We start from the raw sequence: 16,648 nt of genomic DNA on the forward strand, positions 1-16,648 counted from the left end.
CCCCCCTTCTTTTTTTATTGAGCTTTTATTGACAATTTATAGAGAACTGGATTTCCATCCATTCATTGTTGCACATTTTCCTCCCTGCCCTCTTCCCCCCCAGTTTACTCTTTTCTTTGGGAAAAAAATCTTTCATTACAGTGACCCTCGATTTTTAACACCTAAAGATATTATTTATAGTCAGCAATGGTAAAAGTGAACTCAAGCATTTGTGCCTTTATTTCTCCCATATCAAATGAGACAATAAGAATAAATATTAACCCCTAGGTATAGAAGAAGTCATCTCTTTTACTATTCTTCTCATAAAAACTTTATGTTTCTCTGAAAGTATTTTACAACCATGACAGAAAACATTATCACTGATTCCGGTAGACTCATACTGGCCGAAACCTGGGAATTGAGCCAGAATTGAAGAGCAAAGTCCCCTTTTGCATCCTTTCCAGGGAATGACTTCATCACTTATACTTTTGTAACTACACACCAACTCTTGGGTAACAAGCCGGATGTATTGTGCCAAATATCAGTGCTCTTACCATTTTTCATTTTCAGATGATACTGATAAATTATTTGTGAATCTAAAAAAACCCCATTAAATGGAATAATAAAGAGTTGCTCAGTTCTTCTGCCACATAGAGTGGTTCCAATTAGAGGCTGAAGGAGCCCTGCTGCTTTTTTCATCACTCAAGTTTATGACATAGCACATACCCCCGAGGTTCCAGAGTCCTCAACACTCAAAGAGAGATGTCACCTGCACGTCCAAAAAGATTGTGCAGGTTTACTAATCTGCAAAGGCTTGGGTCTCTCTGCCTCTAATGCAGTAGATATGTGCTGCCTGTTTTGTAGAAAGTACAATTTAATTGCTAGGCTTCTGAAATTATTCACAAATCATGTTCAACAGCGAACAATTAATCTCAAATCTTAGCTCGACAGCCTTTACTACGGCTAGAGAGTTATATTTTAAAATGTTTAAGGCAGTTAGCTGAGCACATTTTTCAGTTCAAGCTAACAGACTGCTCAAGGTTTTGTCATCTTCGCCATCAATCAGTCTAACTCAGAAACCCATGATTTTTTTTTAAATGGAGTATTGAAGGTGTCACATAAAAAGAGGGGAGCATTTCTTTTCAAAAGAGCTTCAACATTTCTTTCTAAAGAAAGAAATTGTAATGTGTCAGGACCAGTGTTAATGGTTACATGGAAAAGAGAGGAGGCTTCACTCATGAAATCTTTGGAATTGCTGAATGGTAAAATTGGCTCATAAGATCAGCTGTTAACCAAAAGATTGGAGTCTACCAGATGGCTTTTAAAAGAAAGATCCAGTGCTTGCTTCAGCAGCACATATACTAAAAGAAAGATCCAGTACAAATATAAGCCATTGAAACCTGATGGAGCACAGCTATATTTTAACTTAAAAGAGGGCACCATGAACCAAAATGAATTCAATGTCAACTGGTAAAAGTATTAAAATACCTAGTACTATCAATCAGCTGAGATTAAACCAACTATATGATCAAACATCATCTTTTTGGAAGCAATATGTTATTTTGTTCCATAAAATGTGAAGACAGAATGGACTGTCTACTGGTCTAAAATGACCGATAAGTGGCGTTTAAAACCTCCTACTTAAAGGGGACTCTTATCTTTCACTTGATAGGTTACAAGATGCAAAGAGGCCTTCAAAGGTCATAAAGGTGATTTTGGTTTGCACTTTAATACATTTTTAATCCTCCATAGAGGATCTTCTCAGAGGGCTTGATTAATAGACTTGTTACAAGTGTGATTCTTTAACAATGTAAGTGGTTTAATAATACTGCCTTGATCAGTTTTACATTTCATTGAGTCAACATTGGAAATTACTATTGCTTTTTCTAGTGGTCTAGTGGTAATAAACTGCACTGAAAACCTTAAGGCACACAGCTTGAATACACCAGCTGTTCCACGGGAGAAGGACGGGCAATCTCTTCCTGTGTGATTAACTGCCTTTGAAAACCAAAGAGTCAGTTACGGACTGTTTCTCACACAATGGTACTTAACAACAAAAACTACATATACAATAAATGACATAAAGTAAGTGCCTTGGATATAGATATAGAAAACAAACTAAAAACAAGTCTTATGAAATTCATCTAAAATTTGACTCTAGATCTCTCACTCCCTCACTCACTCATTGATGTCAAGTTCAGTCAGAACTGATTCAGAGCTGATCTTGCAGTACTTCTGAGCCTCTTATAGAGAACGAGATTGTCCATCTTTCTCCAGATCTCTGTTGTTGTTGTTGTTATGTGTCATTCAATCAGAACCAGCTCAAAGCTGACCCTCCAGTGGGTTTTCAGGGGCTGTATATTGCCAGGATGAAATGGCCCATCTTTCTTCCATGGAATGGCTGATGGACTGGAACCATCAGACTTTGGGTTGATAGTATAACTCCTGATCAATAGGCAGAGTGTTCTACTTATGTAGAGATATAATACAAGTTTGTTTTATTAAGGGGTTCACTTAAAAAGGTCTTATTAATATACAATCAAAGATTGTATCTCTAGCAGTTCAAAATCACCAATTGCTCTGAAGAAGTAAGATGAGTGGTCCCCTCAAAATTTGTAGTCAGAAACTAGGTAGACACTAGAATCACTGAATGATTAAAATGGACAGCCAGTTATCTATTATCAGTTTATTTATTTTTTTAAAAAATCATTTCTTAATTCATCTATAAGGAAAGAAATATTTTTTTCATTATTTCTAATTTGTGCCAACTAACACTCAGCTGTCAATTTTTTGTTGCATTGTAATGGCAGAAGTGTTGCTATCATGTTCAAAGCGACACCTCTGGTGTTTCAGATACCAGAAGAGGCAACTACAGTGGCTAGTTTCAGAAGAGCTTTTAGACTAAATTAGACTAGGAAAAAGGACTGGTAAACTATTTTTAGGATAGTTGACCAGTGAAAACCTTATGGATAATAGCAGAACATTGATGAAACTCTCAGGTTGGAAGGAAGTCAGAATGTGACTGGAGAAGAGAATGCTAAGCAAATTAATGATGTAGAAAGAATAGAGCTTTTGGGCCCTTATTTATGTATACAGGATGGATCAAAATGAGGAGAAACAGCTGTAAGCATCCATTAATAATATTGTTGTTGTTATTGATTGCCATCAAGTTGAGCACAACTCATAGCTATGCTATTAAAAAAAGGCCTTAAGTCTTTCTATAACTATCATCATTTCTCAAAGTTCATAGAGTTTCCAGAGGCATATTGTTTAGAAAATGGATACCACCTCTTGCTGAAATATACAAAGTATAAAATAGAACAATAGGATGTTGTAAAAAATGAAACAGAACACATAAAGACCAATATCTTAGATGACTAGTAAAGTAGATCAGAGTTGGCCATTTTGAATTGGACAGTTTTAGTCTTCTATACTGGATATGACAAAATTGAAGAGAAATAATGTTGAATTCATCATCAAAAAGAACATTTTAAAATCTATCCTTAAGCACAATGTTCTCAGTTATAAGATAATATTCAGACACATAATAAAGACTACTTAACACAACTATTACATTTATATATATCTATATACACACACACACACACTAACACCAAAGGTGAAGAAATTGAGGCTCTCTTCCAACTTCTAAATTATGAAGTGAATCATACAAACAACATGCATTAACTACTGACATATGAGATGCAAAAGCAGAAAATAAAGATTTTTTCGTGGTTAGGTGTCATTAAGTTGACTCCAACTCAAGATGACCCCGTGTAGACAGAGTAAAATCCTGCTCTGAATGCTGCCATCTTCACCCTCTTCTCCAAGCTTAAACTCAAGCTTGTAGTCAGTTCATCTTGTTTAAGTTCCTTCACTAACCTCCTACCATTCAAAGTGCAATGTTCTTCCCCGAGGACTGGCTCTTCAAAACATGCTCAAGGTGTTTAAAATGAAGTCTCATCATCCTTATTCTAAGGAGCCCCTGGTTGTACTTCTTTTAAACAAAGTTGTTTTTTTGGTAGTTCATTCTCAATACTCTTCAGTAATGTCATAATTCAAAGGTATCGATTCTTTCGTCTTTCTCATCCACAACTCAACTCTCATGCATATTTGTAGCAGTTTAAAGTGCAATTACTTGGGTCAAGTGCATTTCATATTTAAACTGATATCCTTCAATAGTTGGAAAATCTGACTTCAGTAATAAATTTACACTGGAGCTGTACAACAGAATTTTGTAAGACCAATGATTAATTATTTGTGAATTTTTTAAATTATTTTTTTTTATTGGGAAAAACATATTGGGGTTACAAGGAGGTGAGGGTTGGGGGCAGAAGGGTGAGGATGGGCCAGGATGCAGCTGCAGAGCTGCACAGGCTGGTCGGTGGGGGGAGCAGGTGAAGGAAATGATGAGGGTCCAGTGTGGACCAGATGCTACAGAGGAATGACAAGCATTTTCCAATAGTAATTAAGCCAACTGTCTTATTGATTTGGGAATTGGATGCCGACTCTCTGGCTTCTTCATGCTGAACAGGGGTGTAGATATAAAGGGGGGAAGGGAGGACGTTTTATCACCTTACTGGTGGTCTTGGGTTACAGCTGCTTGCCTTCTTGCTCCTGAGGGCCGCGACGGTTCGCCCTGAGCCGGGGGCCAAGCACAGCCCGCCCCAGGCAGAAGGCCACGACGGCTCGCCCTGGGCAGGGGGCCGTGACAGCTCACCCTGGACAGAGAGCCAAGGGCAGTCCGCCCCAGGCAGAGGGCCGCGACGACTCGCTCCAGGCAGGGGGCTGAGGGCAGCCCACCCCAGGCAGAGGGCCGCAACGGCTCACCCCAGGCCTGGGACAAGGGCCGCAACGGCTCGCCCCGGGCCGGGGGCCGAGGGCAGCCCACCCCGGGCAGAGGGCCACGACGGCTCGCCCCGGGCTGGGGACCGAGGGCAGCCCGCCTATTTGTGAATATTTTTTTAATCAACAAGATAAACAGTGACTAGACATGAGGAAACCATCCATTTTTTTGTTTTGTTTTAGTTTGGTTTTTAAACTATCCATTGTTAAAGTTCCTTCTCTCCTTCACTAACTGTCCACCTCATGTAGTTAATACAAACAGAGCAAGAAAACATCACATGGTTCAAAAGCAAAAAAGGAATACATCAGAGATTCATCCTGTCTCCAAACCTTTTCAGTCTAAATGTGAAACAGATCATCCTGGAGGTTAGACTTTATAAGGAGGAATGTGGTATCAGGATTGGAGGAAGACTCAACAACCTGTGTTATGCAGATGACACAACCTTGCTTGCTGAAACTAAGGAAGACCTGAAGCATTTACTGCAGAAGGTCAAGGACTGTATTCTTCAATATGAACTAAAACTCAAAATCAAGAAAACAAGGATTCTCACCACTAGGCCAATTGGCAGCACCATGATTGATGGAGAAGAGACAGAAATTTTAAGGATTTCAGTTTACTCAGTTCCATAGTCAACACCTTTGCCACTAGCAGTCGGGAAATCAAAAGACTAATTACACTGGGAAAACCTGCTATCAGGGACCTCTCCAGAGTGCTAAGGGTGAGAATCTTTGCCTTCTGTAGAAAATGCTTCAAGTTCTCCTCAATTTCTACAAGCAATGTTATGTCATCTGTACATCACAGGTTATTGATGAGTCTTCCTCTAATCCTGATACCACATTCCTCCTCATAAAGTCCAGCTTCCTGAGTGATCTGTTCTAAATACAGATTAAAAAAGTATGGAGACAGAATGCACCCCTGATGCACTCTTTTGACAAGTTTAAATCATGCAGTTTTCGTGTTGTGTTCTGAAGACTGCTTCCTGACCCAAGTATAGGTTTTGCATGAGTGCAATCAAGTGATCTAGGATTCCCATTCTTCTCAAGGCTAGTCACAGTTTGTTATGATTCACAAAACTAAATGCCTTTGCATAGCAAATAAAAGATAGACAATCCTCTGATACTCTTTGATTGGGACTAAGATCTCTTTGACAGTGGCAATAATGTTTCTAGTACCATGACCTCTTCTAAACCCAGTTTGTATTTCTGGTAGTTCTCTGCCAAAGTACTGTCCCAGTCACTTTTGGATAATCTTCAGTAAGATTTTGCTAGTGTGTAATAGTAGTGATATTATTAGATAATTTCTACACTTTGTAATGAGAATAAATACGGATCTCTTCGTCATTGGCCAGGTAATTGTCCTCCATATTTCTTGACATAACTTGATGAGTATGTACAGAGCATCATCTGTTTGTTGAAATATATAAATTGGTATCCCATCAATTCCTGGGGCTTTGTTTTTTTGCCAATTCATTCAGAGCAGCTTGAACTTCCTCCTTTGTCACCATTGTCTTTTGATCATATGTTGTTTCACTAAATTATTCTGTGTCAGCCAATCGTTTTTTAGTGCAATGACTATATGGACTCCTTCCATTTTCTTTTAGTGCTTCCAGGATGATTCAATATTAAAACAAACAGTAGTGATTTGTATGTGGTGTGTGTGTCTGTCTGTCTATGTTTGTGTCAGCAGAGAGAGAGAAGTTCTCACTTGAGTGAAGACTCACAAAGAGTTCCGACAGTAGTAGAAGATGAGCTGAAAGAGGAAAGGAAGAGAGAAATAATTGTTATGGAATATCAAGCTGAATATACATAACTGCACTGGCATTGGGTTTTCATCTTAGTAAGACAGGATACTATTGGAGGGATTTGAACGAAGGAATGAGATGATCACTTTAGCTGTTGCACTGATGAAGAGACTTTCAGGAAGTAAGAATAGAAGACAGAACAACTATGAGAGTACAGTGTTAATACAGTCATAAGAGAACAATGAAATTAGTCATATAATTGGTGATGTAGGACCTTCAGTAGTTTTGTTTTTTAAATAGAGTCATGATTGCCTGAAACTTTGTAAGGGAGATGTATGAGAAGGAGGAGAGCAGACAGCAAGGCTTTAGCTAGAGAAATGGAAGGTATGGTGTTGCCATTAAGTGAGATGTAGACTCTTGTGTCATCTGCATACAAAATTCAATCATTTTTGCTTGCGTAAAGTGAGGAGGACTTGAAGCACTTGTTGCAAAAGATCAAGAATACAGCCTTTAGTCTGGACTGCGTCTCAATGTCAAGAAAACAAGATTCTTATCACTGGACCAATAGACAGAATCATAATGGATGGAAATGAGATTGAAACTATCAACAGCTTCATCTTGCTTGGATTCACAATTAACTCCCTCAGTATGAACAGTCAGGAAATAAGGAGACACATTGCACTGGGAAAATCTGCAATTAGGAACCTCTCCAAATTACTTACTTTGAGGACTAAGGTGCATTTGATTCAGGCTGTAGATTTTCTAATTACTTGACGTGCATCTGAAAGCTGGATAATGAATAAGGATGACAGGAAAAGAATTGATGCCTTTGAGCTCTGGTGTTGGAGAAGAGCACTGAACATCCCATGGACGGCTAAGAGAACGAACAGATATGTCTTGGAGAGGGTGCCGCCAGAATGCTCTGTGGAGGAAGGAGTGATGAAGTTTTATCTCACATACGTTGGACATGTTGCTGGGGGGGGCGGGCAGGGGAAAGCTATTCTTTGGAAAAGGACATGATGATGGGAAGGGTGGAGAGTAAAGCAAAGGAGAGGAAGAGCCTCGACCAGGTGGATTTACACAGTGACTGCTGCAATGGGCTCTTGTGTGTCAGGAAATGTGAAGATGGCATAGGATTGAACAGGGTTTTGTTCAGATCTTTTGTTCATAGTTTCACTGTGAGTTGTAATTGACTGCACAGCACCTAAAAACAACACCAAACACCTGTAGGAAAATTTCAGAATATCAGGATCATGCCTTTGGAGTTAATGAATATGAAGGATTTTGTTTTGTTTTACACTGAAGTTGAGAATATTAGATAGTTAGTTAAATATATGAATCTAGGTACGCAGTTAGGTTCTAAGATGTAGCCAGAAGTTTGTAAGTTGCTAGCCATGAGACTGAATGAGACAACTAAGGAAATAGATTCTGTTATCTGCCATTGAGTTAAACAGGCCTTTTAACTGACCCTCCAGGGATTTTTCAGAGGCTGTAATTGCATGGCAGGGGATTGTCCATCTTTCTCCCATGGAGAAACTGGTGGATTTGACATTCCTGCCTTTGTGTTGGCAGTATAACTCCTTATCACTGAGATACCAGAGCTCTCGAGGGAAGTACCTGTTGATAGGAAAGGGGAAAAAATGCCTGATAATTGAGGTGCGGAACATTTCATTGTTCAGAAATCAGGACTATTATAAATAATCAGCACCTAAAAAATATAATGTTTTGTTACTTTCTATGTCAGTTTGCAATCTTTGAAGAAATGGTGTGTTTTAAAATGGCAAAGCAATTGGTAATTTAATATAAGGTTAAGCATCTTAGATGTATTTAAAAAGCATTAAATATCAATATTTGGTTCTTTATTGGATTCTCAATATATTTACACCTTTAGAACTAGGAACCTAAAATATAGACAACACTGTGGGAAATGTTACAACTTTTTTCTCTGAGAGAAGAGAGTGGGTATTTTCTATTTTTATGCTCCAGTTCTGGCACATAATATACTTTCACATCCTTTTCTGCAGCATAATTTATTTTAAGTTCCTGCTTGATCAAATTTCTTAATATTAATCTTGAGAATTTTTGTGTCTGTGGAAGTACAGGCAGTTTAACAATTGCTCCGTTTTATATTCAGACTTGTTCTTCCTTTCCCAGTAAATCTTTGAAAGTGTCATTCCCATACTGCATGCACAATGTCACAGATACCTGTTGAGAAACACATCAATTATTTGACTGTGATGTCAAACAATTGGAGGTATGTACTGTTGTAGGGAGTGGCAGTAGCAAGGAGACAAATGCTTATTCTGTCACCTCATCAAAAAGGGGTTGTGTGCCGTGAATTTGTAACTGACTCAATCCAGTGAGTTTTCAGAGGCAGTAAATCAAATGGGTAGAGAGATTCCCATGCTCCGGAGGATCAGCTGGTGGATTCTGTCTGCCTTTAAGATTGCAGTGTAGCTTCTTATCACTAGACCACCAGAGCTCCCTAACCACACAGTAACCTTGGTAAATCATACCTTTTGGGTGAAGTTTTCTCATCTACAAACTGTACTAACATTACTTTAGAAACTTTTTAAAAAGTGTATTTTCCCCTCATGAATTTATAAGTTGTTTTGGCTTGGGTTAAAGTCTCTAAATGATATTTGTTAATATTTTATGGCAATATGTGCTACACAATTCTTCAAATATATAGTGATCTCAGTAATTTTCCACAATATCTCACATGCTCAAGTTTTATAATTCACATGAAATTCAAGGGGCATATGTGGCTTCCCATCCAAGCAGATGCAAACTGTGGAGACTAAATTTACATTTTTAAATACTATAGCACAAAACAAAAAAAACATTTCAAATAAAAATGAGGAAGTGGATGAGGGTGATGGTCACTTAATGAGTGCGGCATTGACCGATTCCATCTTCTGTTTTCCTTGGTTCTTTTTGTATACTGCCAGATTGTCTCCTAGCTGGAGGTGACAGACAGCCCCAGTCCAGATTGCATCTACAGACAACCCATCTGGGAATTGTCTCTGCAAGTTTCAAAGATGTTCCCTCTGGCAAAAACCATTTTACACACTTCTTTTCAAACTTTCAGTTCTGTTGAACTGTGTTTTAGTAGTTGTGGTCTGGTGTATGACTGAGATGGACACTTTGGCAGGTGCTAGGAGGCCACTTCTACATTTAATTGCTCAGAAAGTATATCCTACATTCACATACCCTGGGGGTGGGAACAGCTTTGGACTAGCAACCTTTCATTGACATGTTTTTTTACCCTGGTACATCTTCAATGAGCATTCCTTTACTTCTTTTTTAATATTCCACTTAAATGTTACTGTTGTTGTTGTTAAGTGCTGTCGAGTAGTAGACGTCTCATAGTGACCCTATGAATGAAAGACCTCAACACTTGCATGACTTTCATCCTTTCTCCAGGTTCATAGGGCTTCTGGAGGCAAGCAATTTATGGAAGTGGATGCCACCACTATTTCCAAGCTTGTTCTAATTGGGGAGCACCACCAAACACTGTCCACTATGGGTAGCCATTATTGCATTTTACACATCAGTGTCACAGTGTTCAGCTTCACAGCAATCATGAGTTACCTCTGTATGGCAAGTGGACACACCAGGGCTATACGACCTAGAAGAATGTTTAACCAAAAACAATTAAAAACAGGCCTGAGGGCCGCTGATTAGAGTCACCTACCTTTGGCTTGGTAGCATCACTTTCTGTCCACTAGGCCAGCTGGTCTTTTTCTCTGTTGTTAAGTGCCATTGAGTTGTAGGCGACTCATAGCGATCCTATGAATGAAAGTCCTCAACACTTGCATGACTTTTATCCTTTCTCCAGGTTCATAGTGTTTCTGGAGTCAAGCACAGGCAAAAGGAAAAGGAAGGTGTTTAGAGGTGGGGAATGATTGTGCCCGCTCTAATACTTTCATTTCTTTCTTTCTTCCCAGGATAAAAGGATTTTTTCATAGCATTTTATGTAACAGTTAGTGTTGCTGTTGTTGTTGTTATGTGCTGTCAAGTTGATTACAACTCATAGCAACCCTATGAACAATAGATCTTAACCCTGTCCCATCCTGTGCCATCCTCACTCTTTCAGATACATTAGAATCCATTATGGCAGTCATTGTGCCAGTCTACCTTGAATGACGGTCTTCCTCTTCTTTGCAAAACCTCTACCTTTCCAAGCATCATGTCTCTCTCCAAGAAATAGTTGCTCCTACCAACATGCACAAAGTGTGTGAGGTGAAGCTTCATCATCCTTGTCTCCAAAGAGCACTCTGGTCATACTTTCTCCAAAACATATTTGTTTGCTCTTTTGGGACTTCATGGGATATTCAGCACTCTGAACATAATTTATTGCATTTTAAAAGCATAGAATAATCCCTGAATTGAGAATCTCCATCAGGCAGAAAATTCCTATCTAAAAATGAACTCTCATAAAGCCTACTGTTTAAAAAATTTAATTTAAACACAAATGACTCATTATAAGGAACAAAAGTACTCCTTTGTAATGGTCATAGAAACAGTGTCTGGCTTTAGCCATTCCTTGGTTAAGGACAGAGGAAACCATCTGTCCTTTAAGATGGTATCTCTTCGCCATTCACACCGTGTTGTGTAACTTCATATCTGATTTAACTTTCCCTCTTCTTTGCTCTTGTAACTATGCTTCCAAAGTGCAAATACACTGGTGATGCATCAAAGAAAGAGCCAACAATCACAATTAAAAATAAAGTGGAAATAATAAAGAGATTGGAAAGAGGTGAAATGATACTGGTCATTAGAGAAGCACTAGGTTACAGTTAGTCAATGATTAGAACAACTTTAAAGGATAAAATGAGAACAGGAGAGCACACACAAGGCCCTCAAACAATGAAAGTTAAAATTATTACTAAGCAACACAATAGTTTAATTGATGAAATGGAAAGGCTATTGATAATTTGGTTAGACGATCAAAACCAGCGTAATATGGCCATTAACACCACTTTAGTGCAAGAAATGCCTCAAGACCTTTTCAGTGATTTAAATGCTGCACGAGCAGCAAGTGAAGGTGACTGTGATGAGGAATTTGTTTCAAGTAGGGGTTCATTCAATTGTTTCAAAACAAGAATAAATTTACATAATGTCAAAGTGCAAGGTGATGAGTGAGTGCCTATGGAAATGCTGTGACTGATTAGCCTGAAATGTTGGGACAGGGGGAAACAAAAAACTACTAAAGGAGAGGTTATTTGTTAGACCAAATATTCAACACAGAAAAGATTGGTTTATTTGTGGGGAAATAAGCTTGAAAAGACTGAAATGTTTAAAGAAGATAAAATAATGCACCAGGGCAGAAGCATCCCATCATAGGCTTGAGGGTAGCTTATCTGGAGGTTTCAAGCTCACAATATTGTTTGTGTATCCTACCCTAAATCTGAGGGCATTTTGTTATGTCATTAATTCATGTTTTCCCATTATTTAGAAGGCAATTGCAATGGCTTGGGTTATTATAATTTCTGTCTCTAGAGGGCAATTCTTGACCTATTTGTCCTTGCTGTTGAACATAGATCATGGTCAAGAAAATTTCTTTCAAGATTGTGTTTGGCAATTCACTTGAATGTACATGCACTTTATATGACCTTCACTCCAATGTAAAAGTCATGTTTTACCCACCCTGAATCACGTTTCTACTTCAACTAGTGGATTGGGAGTTTATACCTACCTTTAATTGTGAAGAAAAGGAAAAAAAAATATTCAAATTGAAGCATTGTGGAAGAATATTAAATAAGCTGTGGATAGTTAAAAGAAAGAACAAATCTGGCTTGGATAAAGAGTAGGCTGGGCACCTCTTAGAGGCAAAGACAGTCATATTTTATCTCTCATACTTTAAAAATGTTGTCAAGGGATCTTAGAAAGGATAGAAAAGATATCATTGTTGGGAAATATGGAGGGACAACAGAGGAGAGGGAAATCTTTGATGTAATGAACTGATGTAGTGACTTCATCAGTGAGCTTAGGCAAGGCAGAGATTGTGAGGATTGTGTAAGACCAGAAGAGTCCTTGCTTGTTCTGTTGTACGTAGGGTTGCTATGAGCAAGAGCTGACTTAATGGCTCCTAACAATTTATTGTGAACCTTCAAACAAGCCGTCAAAATTATCCAAGAGAATGTAATGAGTTTAAAGGAGTTTGGGGAGAATCATAATATCCATGATGCTATAAAAATATTATTTATTTTAGGGAAGTGAATAATTCAAATATGAAGGGAATCTGGAACAAATTGTGCATCTGATTCACATGGTTTCTAAGGATTTACAATTGACCACATTTTGAAGTCAGGAAAGCTGAATTTGAGAAATATATATATATGTAATCAACTATTGTTAGACACCAGTAAAAATATTATAGAAGTCCTCAAAGTTGAAGAAATGAAGAAGTTCATAGACTTAACAAATGAAAACTAGAACAGCCGACAACAGCAAGTGAGAAAAAAAGATGAAGGCCTAAAAACACCAGAACCTAAAGTGTTAAGACAAAAATGTGTTGAAGTCTCATTTAAGCAGGGATTTACAAAGTTAGAAGAACAAGATCCTAATATAGAAATTCACCAAGCTTAGGGCCTTAGATGGCCATTTGTGATATGAAACACAAAAGCTCTGTAAGTAAAGATGGAGGGACTTGGTAGCATCTCCCACTTCTCCTTCTTTTCTCTTTTGTACAGTGATCTGAAACTGGAGACTTGAAGCACTTGCTGCAGAAAGTCAAGGACTGTAGTCTTCACCCACGCCCGCCCCCAGTTTGCTTTTTTCTTTGAAAGGTAAAAGAAAAATTCCTTCATTGGTATACAATCCTCCCGCTACTGCCCCCTACCTCCACCCCGAGTATACTGTACTCTGCAACCTTCATTCCGGACTCTTAGGATAATCATAATGCCCTAAAATATATTGCTTTTAAACTGTTCTCTCACTCATCGGTTTTAATGCAGTATACATAATTCATTCATGCAGTTTTTCTCATTCTGACCCTAACCTTCATGTCAGTCCCATTCTACAGCAGTGGCACTATGTGATGTTTGTCCTTTTGTGACTGAGATATTTCACTCAGCATAATGTCCTCGAGGGTCACCCATTTTGAATAATATTGCATGAGTTCCTTGTTTTTCAATGCAGCATAGTATCCCATATTGTGTGAATATATCACAGCATCTCTATCCATTCATTTGTTGATGGGCACTTAGGTTGTTTCCAATTCCTTGCTATTGTGAACAAAGCTGTGATAAACATGGATGTGCATACATCTGCTTGGATGGTGGTTATGGTCTCTTTAGGGTACTCTAATCCAGTAGTGGAGTTGCTGGGTCAAATGGTATCTCTATTTTCAACCTTTTGAGAAAGCGCCACACCACTATGCACAGTGGTTGGAGTCTAGGATTTTGAAGCTCCTTCTTACGTAATTTGGGCATGTAGCTTAGAAGAGATTGGTCCTTGGAGAAAGACATATTGGTCAGAAGGGTGGAGGGATGGCACAGGAGAGAAAGATCCCAGATGAGATGGATTGATATGGTGACTGGGGTGATAGAGGTTGTTGTGTCAGAATTAGTGAGACTGGCTCAAGATAGGACAGGATTCAGAGCTGCTGTACATAGATAGGGTCACTATGTGTTGCAGGCAACTTGACGGGACATAACAACAACAACAGTGAGCATGGATCACCTTTTGCTTACCAGTATAGACAAAAAAGCACAAGTTGGAAAACTGTGGGAGTTCTGAAAAAGTTCTCTATAAGGTCAAGGAAAATTCTGCAAATGGAGGGAGTGATTGGGAAACTGTCATAGACTTCTGGACAGATCACATGGTAACACAAATCTACACTTGCATCTCAAGCTCCAAGTCTTTTAAACTGGTTTAAAAAATCACATCCAGGTTTTCTTTTGAAAATTTGCAGGACTTGAGGAAAATAAATCAAAAACAATTGAAAAAGAGGTATACTATTAGCTTCTACTGTGTAGCAAATTGGTACACATTCAGCTTCTTAAAAACACACATTTATTCTCTCAGAATTTATTATCTCAAAGGCACAGCTTAATAAGACTCTCTGCTTAAGATCTCAGCAAATTGCAGCCAAGAGATTGGCAGGGTTATATCCTCATCTAGAACTCAAAACCTTTTTCTAAGTTCATTCAGGTTGTTGTTAGAATTCTGATTTCTGGAATTTTATCTCTTATTTACTTGTGGCTACAAAATTAGGACTATCAATTCCTAAACTGTACCCTTAAGATTTACACGATAACCCTCCACTGCTTTAAATCTAACTGTAGAATCTCTCTTCAGGAATAGCCCTTTTCCTTCTTTATAGAGCATTCACTTGATTAAGTTGGATCTTTCCTTTTAATTCCTTTGTGATCATACTTACTTCTGCAAAATCTCTCAACTTTTTTCAGGAGTGACAATCCATCAGATAAACAGAACCTACCCACACTGAAGGGAAATCTAGGACATGGTCACCAAAACAGTGACCTTGTGATCTGTCTTAGAGCATAGCCTACTACATCTGTGAAGCAAAACCTGATGTTGTTGCTATTATTGTTGTGTATCATTGAGTTGGAACCCATCCATAGCTGGCCCTACTCCAGGTTTTCAGGGACAGTAAATCACAGGGGAAAGGACTCTTCATCTTTCTCCCATGGAGATGCTGGTGGATTCAAACCATGTGACTTTGGATTGACAGAAAAATTCCTTACCACTAAGCCACTAGCACCACAACTCAAAGGCATCAATCCTTTTTCTATCATCCATAGTCATTGTCCAGCTTTCTGATGCATACCAAGTAATTGTGAAGACGATGGCCTGGAATAGGTGCACCTTACTCTCCAGAGTGTTATCATTGCTTTTCAGTACTTTACAGAGGTTCCTGATAGCTGACTTTCCCAGTACCATTTGCCTTTTGATTTTCTGAATGCTGGTGTCAGGAGAACAAACAGGTCTGTCCTAGCGAGGATGAAACCAAGCTGTTTGCTGGAGACAAAGATTTTGAAGCTCTGTCTTACATACTTTGGCCACGTTGCCAGGAGGGACCAGTCTTGGAAAAGATCATCCTGCCTGAAAGGGTGGAGGGACAACACAGGAGAAGAAAACCTAGGATGAGATGGATTGACTCAGTGGCTGGAGAAATGGGAATAGATCTGTTGGAGATGATGAGGTTGGCTCAGGATAGGTCAGGGTTCAGAGTTAATGTACACAGGGTCACTCTGAGTCATAGGCAACTAAATGGCACATAACAACAAGCCACAACAAGCCACCGTAGCTCAAGTCATATAGAAAATTTAAAAGAATGATTCTTTTTGACTGTTCCTTGGTATCTATGGACATCAATTGACCCAATTCCCTTTCAGACTCAGAAAAGGTTGTAAGTATTTGAAGTTTTCGTACATAATATTATCTACCTGAGGCATTGTGTGCTGATCCTGGAGACCCTGAGTACAACGTGGTGTAAGAAGAATGGTAGATGCTCTAAGTGTGCTAAGTTCTCCAAGAAGGTTTAACCAAGTAGTGGGATTAACAAAGTTAAGTCTCTGCTTAGGGTCATTTTACTACTGGGGTCACTAGTGTGCTAGAAGGAAGTTCTGCTAGTCCCACACGTTCCCTCTGTCCTAAAGTGCACGGTGAGACAGATGGTCCTGTCTTTTCTGTTCCTCAGCAATAGCGGCAGGCAATTTGAAAGTAATAAGTGACGTGAGGTACCTACTCAATAGCAAAAAGACCATTGTCTGTAGTTACATATGGATTCAAGTTAGAACAACGACAGAACCCACCACTAATTCAATCAGCTGCTAGAGGGGCCATATGCAGAGAATACACATGCTTTTATCGAACACATAGTTGCTGGTAGCTATCACTCAGAAATAGGATACATAAATTTCCAACGAAACATGTTGAAAATCACCTAAAATTTTCAATGTCTTTTGTCATTTTCTAATACAGTGAAACATTTCGCCTTGGACATTAAGAAACTCTGCTTGGATGGCTGTTCTCTCAGTTTCCACCATGTTTTCAGGTCAGAGAGAAAGACTTCATCTCTATTATCACGATCATATGTTGTTGTTGTT

This window comes from Elephantulus edwardii, unplaced genomic scaffold, assembly GCF_000299155.1.
Source record: "Elephantulus edwardii isolate Elephantulus edwardi_28Jun2011 unplaced genomic scaffold, EleEdw1.0 scaffold00013, whole genome shotgun sequence".
NCBI classification, from domain to species: domain Eukaryota; kingdom Metazoa; phylum Chordata; class Mammalia; order Macroscelidea; family Macroscelididae; genus Elephantulus; species Elephantulus edwardii.